The 11,068-nt window shown below is 38.1% G+C and overlaps 1 long non-coding RNA gene across 1 annotated transcript in view; it reads left to right on the forward strand.

The window, feature by feature from the left end:
• LOC144280912 (uncharacterized) overlaps positions 1 to 10,802 on the forward strand; it is a 71,496-nt gene extending 60,694 nt beyond the window's left edge. Inside the window, exon 4 of the long non-coding RNA XR_013349350.1 lies at positions 10,551 to 10,802. This is a non-coding gene — a long non-coding RNA (uncharacterized LOC144280912). The remainder of the gene's footprint in view (positions 1 to 10,550) is intronic.
• The last annotated feature ends 266 nt before the right edge of the window (positions 10,803 to 11,068 follow it).

Genomic DNA, 11,068 nt, shown 5'->3' on the forward strand with positions numbered 1-11,068 from the left:
CTTCTTTAATAGCAATGACAGCTTACGTTAACAGAGTGATTTTAACTCTTCAAAAATGCTTCTGAAAGCCTTTCTCCTTAGATTTGTCTTAGAGTGTGCCTAAGTTTGTTCATCTGAATTCAGTGTTCCTGAGCAAGAAGACCCTTCCTGAGTCCACCTCAAAATAGAACCAAGTGTGAACATCTCTAGGATCTGAATTAAGTTCTGAGGAGCATTTGGAACCTGGAAAGGATCTGTGCAGGATCACGGAATTTCAAGCTGTTATAGATCCTAGGCATAGGGTCAGATCACTGGTGGTCACTGAGAAAGGGTCAGGAAAATACTCCACCCTGCAAGGAAAATTGTCATTCATACCTATGAATCTTTGTCATGTTTTCTTTCCTCTTAGAAAATGTTGTTGTTAAATGACAAATGTATCCTAAGTCTAGCTCAAAAACTTTACCCAAATTTTCCCCCAAGAGGGATTTCTTTTAATGTCCTTAGAAATTCTGTAGTATTTTATATCTTTTTAATTGCCTTTCTGTTTTAGTTGTCACATCACCTCTCCGTAGCTTCAAAACACTCAAAATCATAAATTCCATGAAGGTAAACTTTTCATATCCCCACATTACTGCATAGTTCTTACCCTGTCCATTCCCAACAGAGGCAGAGACTGTGATAATATTTTACTCTCATGTCACACAAAACATCTCCCACAGTACCTGTACGTAGTAAGAAGCTTAATAAATTTGTCTTGAATTAAGTTACATTTAATTTAAAGAAATGAATAATTGAAAAAATGACTTTATTGAATCTGAGACAATGGTCATGGTTACAACAGTCATTGCATTATAAAATATTTTGCTTCATTTGTCGATTTCATTCACTCATTCAATTACTGAGCGTGTACTATGTGCCAGGTATAGTTGTAGTCATTGGGGAACACAAATAAGATTGTGACTCTCGTTTTAGTGGGAAAAGATAGAATAAACAAAGAGACAAACAAATATGATAATTTCAGAGAATAATACAGTCCATGAAGAAAATGAAATTAAAAGATTGTGATGGAATATGCCTGGGTTCAAGAGTGAAGGCGGATCTTTTTGAGAAGGTGACATTTAGGCTGAAACCTGAATCATGAGGTGAAGTTGTAGCATGACAACAAGCATAATAAGTTTTTGGAAGCCCTGAGGAAGACCCATGTAACTGGAGCAAAACCAACCAGGGAGAAAAGTGTGGAAAATAAGAATGGAGTAATAGGAGTACCTAACAAGGTGTTCTATGGACTGAAGTGTTCTATGGACACTTCTATGGACTGAAGTGTGATGAGGGCAGGTACAACAGGAGGAAATGAGGATATCACTTCTAAACTGTGGGAAATGGAGTAGTGGGGTTGATGTGGGACTTCCCCTCCCCTCTCTCCTTCCTTCTTTCTTTCTCTCCTTTCTTCTTTTAAGTCGGCAATACTGGAGGTTGTTGGTGTTCTGATGAGGACGAATCATTAGATGGCAGGATAACAATGTAGATGGCAAAGATTACATTCTGGAAGGGTGGCTCATGAGAAGCCAGAGCACAGAGGCTGGCCAGGATGGGGTGTGGACAACTTCTCAAGTGGGGCTCTAATGTTAACTGATGGAACCATGAGGAGCTCCAGGTGGTTTGCATTCATTTTCTCAGAGGCATAGGAGGCATGGCCATTGGCAGAGAGGAGGTGTAGGCAGTTTTAGAAAGGAGAAAATACAAAGTTATGTTTTGGGAGAGTAGGAAGGTCAACCTCCCAGGGAGCTATAGTAGGGTTGTCTGGAATGGTTAACATATGCATTGATCACTGTATGTGGTTCATTTTGAAGTCGGTACATTTTAACAGATATTGGAAGAGTTTTGTAAACGGAACAGGATTAAAGAAAGGTCTGGAGCATGTTCCATTTGAAGAAGGACTAAAGGAATTGGGCTTAAAGTACTTTTGGCTTAAAGAAGAAATATTTAGAAGTAAGGTAGAGCACTTAAGAGCATGGCTGTGGAATTTGGCAGACTTTGGAGGCCTAGCTCTTTTGTTATTAGTTGTGTGGCCTTGGACAAGTTATCCACACTCTCTGAGCCTCAGTTATTTCATTTGTGGGCAATATAAATAAACTTCCTATATTGGGTTCCACATGAAGGATCCAATGGTATCTGCTATTTATTGTGTTTACGTGTGTGCGTGTGTGTGTGGCAGGGAGATATTTCTCTTTAAATAACGTAGAAGAGACATCAGAGCTTTTTTATGGAGAACTAGAGCACAGATCTAGAACATGGAAATTAGAAAGCATACAGCAAAGTAACTTTCTTGTAGCTGGAAGCTGTTCTAACAAGAAATGGGCTTCCTACCGGTGGAGCTGTTCACACTGTAGCATGGTGACCAAGCTTGGAGGGTTTTGAAGGGACTATTCCTGCCTTAGTGGGAAGGTTGGATTAAAGCACTACAATTTTGTGGTGAATGTATGGATATGCATGAGTGTATTTAGTACATATGCATGTAAAACTTCTCACTGTAAATAACCAGCACCACAAGTTTGATTTGTGTGTGCCCAAATACTTGGATTCTTATAAAGCCTGAGAAACCAACAGTATTATATTTCTGCCATGTTATATTACTGGATCATCCATTCTATTCAATCGATCATCCATGTATCAAGAATTCTATTAGGTAGATATATTATTCTATTTTATAACTCGGAATAAACATGAAGAGAGATGAGATTATTTGCCCATGACCTTATAGGATATTATATAAGAATCAAGACCCAGTCCTATGATTTGCCGAAGAATTCCTACCCAGCTCCATCTACTGAGTGTCACAGACTTTACAAGTTAAGTGCTATTCAAAGTTAACTTCTCTTATGAATTATGAAAAAAGGGGAAGACTTACCTTAAAGATGATCTTATATTGAATATTTTTTTATAATGCCTAATTATTTAAGATAATTTATCTCATCAATTCTGTTATGTTGATGAGCAAGCTTAGATTCAATTTGTAGAGTACTATTGTAAATTACTTGTGTCATAGTATTTCCATAACACAGCACTAAGGTATAAAGTATTATTACATCTAAATTTTATGATGAACAGGGAAAATGGCTGGAGACATTCATGAGAGATACTATATGCAGACTTTAAAAAATCATTTTATATTATTAACTCAACAGAAAGACTTCAGCTAATAGAGTCACATAAATCTGAATGGATTAGAGTTTTTGCTGAGAAAAACCACTTCTTATAAGACTTTTTCCATAATTGAAGGCTTTTACCAATTATGTTCAAATATTGTGTAAAAGGAAAAGATTTTCCATCACTATTTCTGGTTCCACGGAGAAAATATTTTACTCTAGTGAGAATCAGAGGAGCATTCAGGTTTTTTTTTCCCTCTAATATTCAATGCAAGCTGGCTAATGCTTCTTTTTAAATTAGAAGGAAATATTACAAAGCTCACTTTCTTAGAGATAGAAAATAATACTATTATTTAGAGGAAAAATGAAGACATTGTTAAGCAGATCAACTTCTGAGTTTTCTGGAAAATTATACAATCTAAGGAAAATAGCTGGAGCCTCAGCAGCATTTGGTAGAAACTGGAATGCAGTCAAAGGTGGTTGAATGGGGGAAATTAGAGGAAACGGATGAGAAAGCCATGCAGTGGATATAATTCAGTTCTGGTGGATTAGATGTGATGGTAACCAGATCTTTCTATTCAGTAATCAGCCTGATACTAAATATCTTCAGAATATAATGACTTACAGAAGAACTCTGTTTTTCTTTTTTCCTCTCCAAGAGTAATAGGAGGTAAAAATAAGGAAATGTTCCTCGCAGTTGTGAACAAGAGTAGAATTTAACCCAGTGATGGAAAAACAGCATCTCTGATTATTGGACTATCTCCCAAAGAGAAGGGCTCCATTAAACCATTAAAATGGCTAAAGACTGACTCATGCATATTTGTCTGCTCTCCTTTAACATCTATAAAATGATTACATAAGGGTTTTTGAAAGAAAATCCTAGGGCTGTATTAGTTTCCTAGGGCTGCTGTAACAAAGTACCACATACTGCGTAGCTTAAAATAACAGAAATTTATTGTCTCACAGTTCTGGGACCAGAAGCTCAAAATCAGGGTGTCGGCAGTGACTTGCTTCCTCTGAAGGCACTTGGGAGCCATCAGTTCTAGGTCTCTCTCCTAGCTTCTGGAAGCCTAGCTTCTGGTGTTCCTTGGCTTGAAGGTGCATCATTCCAGTTACATGGCTGTTCTCTCCTTTTTTGTCTTCCTATTATTTTCAATCTGTGCACGTCTGTCGCCCAAATTTGTTCTTTTATAGAGACACAAGTCAGATTAGGATTAGGGCCCACCCTAATGACCTCATCTTAATTGTATTACTTCTGTGAAGACTATTTCTGAATCAGGTTGCATTCTGAGGCACTGGACTGCTCTAGCTAAATGTGTCTCCCTTAACCTCCCCACCAAGTTCATATATTGAACCTATTTCCAATATATATGATGGTGTCTGAGGGGATTCTTTGGGAGGTGATTAGGTAGTGAGGCTGGAGCACTCATGAATGGGATTTGTGGCCTTAGAGAAGAAACCAGAGAGTTCTCTGACCTTTCCACTATGTGAGGACACAGTGAGAAGCCAGAATTTAAGAACCAGGAAGCTACATACACCAGACACTGAATCTGTCAGCACCTCAGATCTTGGGCTTAGCTTCCAGAACTGTGAGAAATAAGTTTCAGCTGTTTATCTGTCCCTAGTCTATGGCATTGTTATAGCAGCCCCCAAATGACTAAGACAGGGGAGTTTGGACTTCAACATATCTTTTTTTTGAGCAGACACCATTTAACCTACAGCAAGTACCTTAAACAAATATTTTCTTCCTTTTTGAGAAGAGTTGATCATGTGTGAAGAAGGCACAATTCTTTCAATTTCTTATTATAGCATCAGAAAGATAAATTACCATGTTAAGGTGCTTTTTAGGATTATTATAGGACTTTGGCACAAAGTACATCCCAGAATGTATTCTTTGACTGACTAATGTTGTGATCACATGGTGTGCTCATTTTCCAAAGCTCTTTACAACCTTTAACTCACTGTGGCATCATTCAGGGTGTGAAAGATGGCCTTGTTAGCTATAGCCAGAGACCATCTCCTCTAGTGCCCTTGTCACCTTTGACCAATTTGCCGAAAAGCACAACTGAGCAGAGGAAATTTGAAGTGAGAGAATATGGACAAGTGAATTTACATGGGATTTGGAATCTTTGATTCCAGGGCTCTGGAAGAGCTGGAAAGGAACATTAATGATGAATTGACTGGTTTGTTTTTTTCTTGAATCTTCTGAGGTTCCCATGTTTTCCCACTCTTCTGGTCTTTGATCTGAGCAGCATGTTTGCTTGACTCACTGTCTGCCCAGGTGGACTGTCTCTCCTCCCTCCCCTCTCTTGGCTCATCCTAACTCCACTTACCTCTATGGACTGTACTTACTCATTTCTGTTGTATGAACTCCTCCTCTTATGATTTCTCAGCTCTGGTTAATGATCTTGTAGCACATCTATTTGCATTTGTCTCAACTTGAGACAAACTTGTTTTATTGTTGTTTAACTCCTGAACACCTTGTGTATATTTATAATATCTCCCCAACCAGATCTGGAACTTCTTTTGGCCAGGGACTGTTTCTTTCTCCAGTACCACAAAGCCTGGTACACAGTGGACACTTAATGAACTGATCGTTGAAACTGCAAAATGCTACTCATTTCCAGGGGGTGGATTTTCCTTGTGATTTAAGCTTCACTTAATGCATGTGTCTCTCAAAATGGAAATGACTATCTTCAAATAATAGGTCACATTTTCAGGGACTCTCATATTACTCCCGTTAATCACACCAAATGAATCCTTAGAAAATTCTACCAATCCAGGAAGAGGGAATGTCAACCTCCCTGATTTTTGTAAATGACAGTATTACGGATTAGATTCCTTGCCAAGATCCTGTGATTATTGAATAAGTATAAAAATAAAACTATAGAATACTTGATATGATTGGACGTTTTGTGGAAACCAGTGAAAGAGCTGGTTTTGTATCCAGAGTGCCTTAGGGCTAAAACAGAGCAGCATGAGTAGACAAGTGACTGGCCAGCATCTGGATGGCACACCCTATAGGGCTGTCAAGACGGTTCGATGTAGTAATGTGTATAAAGCTCAGAGGCAAAAATCAATAAGAGCTATCATCTTTGTGATGGAAGTGCCACTTATTGACTGTACATATACCCAAATGCATACATCTATGAAGTGGAATTAGACACCATTGAAATAGATATTTTAATTTCCTGAAGTGTATCTATCCTAAGGCTCACAGAATTGGTAATGTTGGCTTGATAGTCCATAGGAAATTGAAATAATGGAGTCTTTTGGTAGCATATGAGTTGACCCTATGCATAGAGGCTGAACCTAAATGCCAGATTGAGGAATAAATTCTAATTCTTTGATTATAAAAGCCTTTTCCCTGAACACAGCACCTTGCCATCTGTCTTTTTAATCTCTGCAAGGAAAACCTCAGCCTGATTCCAAACTCTCTCTCTTCATAATGGGAAATCTCTCTGTGTTTGATGAACCTAAGTGAAAAATGCAGTCTCATATCCATGTATTTATTAAATCTTTGGTTGCATAAAGGCCTCACTCCAAAGTAATGTTCAAAATAAATTGCTTCTATGATTGTATTGTTAGAATGCACATGTATGATTTCTTCTCTCTGCATTCTAAGATGACAATGTATCTTGGGGAGCGTTAATGATGCAAATTCAAACTACCTGAGCAATCAGCAACAGACAGATCAGAAAATTGTAGCGATTGGCCTAAAGACTCCTTGACTTCTTTTTAGAGCCAGGAGGGCCCAGAGGCCTCTTCCAGGAGTTTGGCTTAACACTTTTTTTTTTTTTTCCGCCTCTGCAGAGACTCTAAATCAGAAAAAATTTTCGCTCAGGACATGATCGTTTTTCCCTGTGTTTAGTGGTTCACCTGAGTGCTTGTTCAAGATGCCAGATCTGCCATCATAGCCAACAAAACTGTCCATGGATCTTATAGCCATGCTAAGTCCCTGACACTTTATCCCTCCCAGCTGTATACATGAAAGTGTGGCTTCTGTGGCAGGTCATTTTCAGTTGAGTCTGGTGCTTGCTACATGAGCAAACAGGACCTACCCACTAATAGGTTTCAAAATGCTCTTGAGGGCTTCTTGCTACTCTTGGACTGTTCGTATCCAGATGGTCAGAAACCCTCCCCTATATTGCCAATGTTTTTCCATTGCTTAGCAAGCATTAAGAATTTTGCTTTCTTACCTCATTTAGTTTTCATGATGATTATCAGAGGGAGAGATATTTTTTATCCCATTTTATAGATGGAGAAACTAGGGCTCAGCATGATTAAGATATCCACCAATGTTTACATAGCAAGGTAAGTAGTAAGATTGAGATTTGGATTCAGTCGGACTGAATGCTAAAGATTGAAGGCATGATCATCCTGCCATATCTTTGAGGTATGGTAGGGAGCAGTTAGCATTCCTCTTGGCTAGAACCAAAACCCAGCTCTGCTGCGTCCTCCTCATGGGATCTTGTGCAGGTTTCTATATCTCCCTGAGCTGTCCCTTCCTGCTTGTGAAATGAAGCTAACGAGACCCTGCTATCCAGGGCTATTGGGATAATTAAATGGGATAATGCATGTGACGCATCTGATGCCTAATGTGTCCATAACTGGGAGCTAACGCTATTGTAATGATATATCGCCGTTACATAAGTGCCTGGGTCTAACTCTCTAGTTTAAGGGTGAGCCTTGCTGTTTCTTCCATTCACAGGGGACAGTCACAAACAGAGACTGTGTGAAGGGAATCTATTGGAGATGTCCTACTTTCTTAAATACAGTAATGCGCTAACTGCATGTGGTCATTGGCTTACAAGGTCCAAAAAAAAGGGCTTCATTTCCAAGGATGGTAACTCCAATCATCCTACCTCATAGTGGAGGGACAGTGGAGAGTAGGATTCAGAGTCCTGGTCTGAGAGCAAGGTGACATCGCTTCTAGTACCTAATAGGTCACAGCAAGCAGCGTTTTGTTATAGCTGGACCTCAGAGTTCTCATTTGTAAAATGTGAGAGCAGAACTAGGTAATTTGCTAAGGTTCTATGTACTCTTGATGTATGTGAAGGGAGTCTATATCTTTCCTAAATGTCTCTATCATTTGCTTTTAACAAGAGTGGTGGGATTGGGTTATGGAAGAAGAACAGCAGGAGAGCTATGTAGAAAAAGAGAAAAGTGACAAGAATACAGATATTCATGGGATGGTGGTGGGGGTGGGTTTAGGCTCAGGCCAATAAGTTAGGAAAAATGAAGGAAAGAAGAACCAAAAGAAAAGGCCAGACATAAGAAACAGTTGCAATGCAAACAAGGAAAGGCTTGGGAGATAATAACTCCTATATTTGGTGAAAAACATTGTGATTTGATGCCTTTACTAGAACTTGATAGAAGGACACATTGTATTTGCCTAGTAAAACTGAGAGGACATGGTGCTGGACTTATTTGAGTCAAAAGAAATGCTTGTAACAGATAAGAAGTAAGAATTCTTCAGGTGACTCAATATTCTGACCCAAAAATCAATCTAATAATTGAAGCGTAATGAATGATTTTAAGATGAATTGAAAATGGGGTCAGGAATAAAACCATTAAGCACTTGATCTTAGCCAAAAGGCCAAGAAGCAGAATAAAATCATTAAGAAGTATGTTTAATAAAGCATAAATAGGGATCCCTGGGTGGTGCAGCGGTTTGTCGCCTGCCTTTGGCCCAGGGCACGATCCTGGAGACCCGGGATCGAATCCCACATCAGGTTCCCGGTACATGGAGCCTGCTTCTCCCTCTGCCTATGTCTCTGCCTCTCTCTCTCTCTCTCTCTCTCTCTCTGACTATCATAAGTAAATAAAAATTAAAAAAAAAAATAAAGCATAAATAGTCCAGAAACAGACTAAATTATATATAAAAGCTATTATATCATGAAGATGGTATTTCAGATCAATGGGGAAATAATGATTTCAGTAATTGACATTGGAACATTAGACCAATTATTAAAGTATTAAAATTTCTAAAACTTAACCTTATTAAAACTAGGTGATCTTAAAAGGTTAAATTTCTAGTTCACGTTTTTCAGCTAGATTAAATTCTAGTTAGATTAAAGATTTTCAATGTAAAAAAATGAAACCATAAATAACCAGAATAAAATTTAAGACAATATTTTAATAATAATGAGGTGGAAAAAGTCTTCATAAATGTAATACCTTGAATAGAAATAATAAAGATAAAAGATTGAAAAGTCAGAACACATGTAGTCAAAGCAAAACTAAGCAAAAATACAAGAAGCAAACTCTTATATGATCAAAAATATCATTGACAAAGAAGGACAGGGTGAGAAGTATATTTGAAGCATACTTGTTAAAGGGATCTTTATCTTTAAGTCATACTGAAGTTTGTCAAGTCATTTAGAAAATGATGAATATTCCATTAAGAAAATGAGAAAAGAGGGACACCTGGGGGCTCAGCGGTTGAGTGCCTGCCTTTGGCCCAGGGCGTGATCCTGGGGTCCTGGGATTGAGTCCCACATCAGGCTCCCCCTGCATGGAGCTGCTTCTACCTCTGCCTATGTCTCTGCCTCTTTCTCTCTCTGTGTCTCTCATGAATAAATACATAAAATCTTAAAAAAAAAAAAAGAATGGGAAAAGGGCTATAAATGGGAAATTTACAAAAAAATTTATATGGAAACCTCCCCCAAATTAATGAAAAAATATGAAAGAAAATATTGAGATATCATATTGTACAAGATGAAGAAAAGATAAATCCTACTATTTGTGAAGATGTCAGATAATGAACAACCTTCTGCTCTGTTTTGGAGGTATAAATTATGTAGTCATTCTGAATGATAATCAGGCAAAGGTACTGTATCATGTACTGATGTTAATTATAAAATATTTCTTATGAAAGTACTAGAATATATGAAACAAAGACAATTATTTCAGTTACAGGAAGTATAAACCCAAATGACTATCAATAAGGAACTGACTTAAAATATATTATATATCCATATAATCGAATACCATGCAGCCCTTGCAGTGCCCAGGTGGATTTATTTTTAATCATACAGAAAGCTGTCCACAAAGTAAAAAGATACCTCATGAAGCAGTTTGTATAGATATAAGAATTTATCTTTATATGAAGATGTATAAGTTTTCAATAAAGTGATTTTAAAAATAAAATAGGTGAATCACAAAAACATTTAAGTTTGTATACAAAGAGAAAAATGTTAGATGATGTGCACCAACCTATTAAAAATGATAATATCTATGTGATAGATTGCATTTTGTCATTTTTGTCATTTTCTGAAATTATTTGTGGTGAGCACACTACTTTTATAACAAACATTAAGGCTATCCCATTTGAAAGATAAATATATGGGAAAACATTTTTAATAAAAAAAAGTAATAGCAATTAATATCAAACACATTTTTGCATGTTTTTGTGAGTTCTAGAACAAGAAAGAAGAAAGTTTCCAAGTTCTGGCACTCTGGCCAGGCCCGGGTACATCTGAGAGAAAGCTCTCCGGCAGAGCTGCAGGTGCCATAGTGGGATGGTGTGGCTGTATCACGATGGTGACTGGCTAAGGCACGTGAGTAGGATGCTGGTAATGTCTGCTGCAGGGCCTGAGCTAAAGCAGCTAGGGTGAGAATCTGGACTTGAAGTTGCTTTCAGTTTGATATACTCCGAACCAGCAAACCAGCAGTGCAGAGGACGTATGCAAGATCAGGATTTAGGTAAGTGAATGCAGGTATAGTGGATGCCTCCCTGCCAATCCCCCTCTCTAGTTTGTTCTTGACATGGACTTGGAATCCAGTGTTCTTTGCAGCCCCTTGGAGCGAGGTGCTGACTATATAGTTGGAGCCATAGACTCTGCCCAGCTTAAGCCTAGACTGAGGGATGCATTCTGTTAGTCCTCAGGGTTCATTCTATTGTTCTGTATGCCAATTCCTGGACTTTTATATTCTTCTCT

Source organism: Canis aureus, chromosome 1 (genome assembly GCF_053574225.1).
Source record: "Canis aureus isolate CA01 chromosome 1, VMU_Caureus_v.1.0, whole genome shotgun sequence".
NCBI classification, from domain to species: Eukaryota; Metazoa; Chordata; class Mammalia; order Carnivora; family Canidae; genus Canis; species Canis aureus.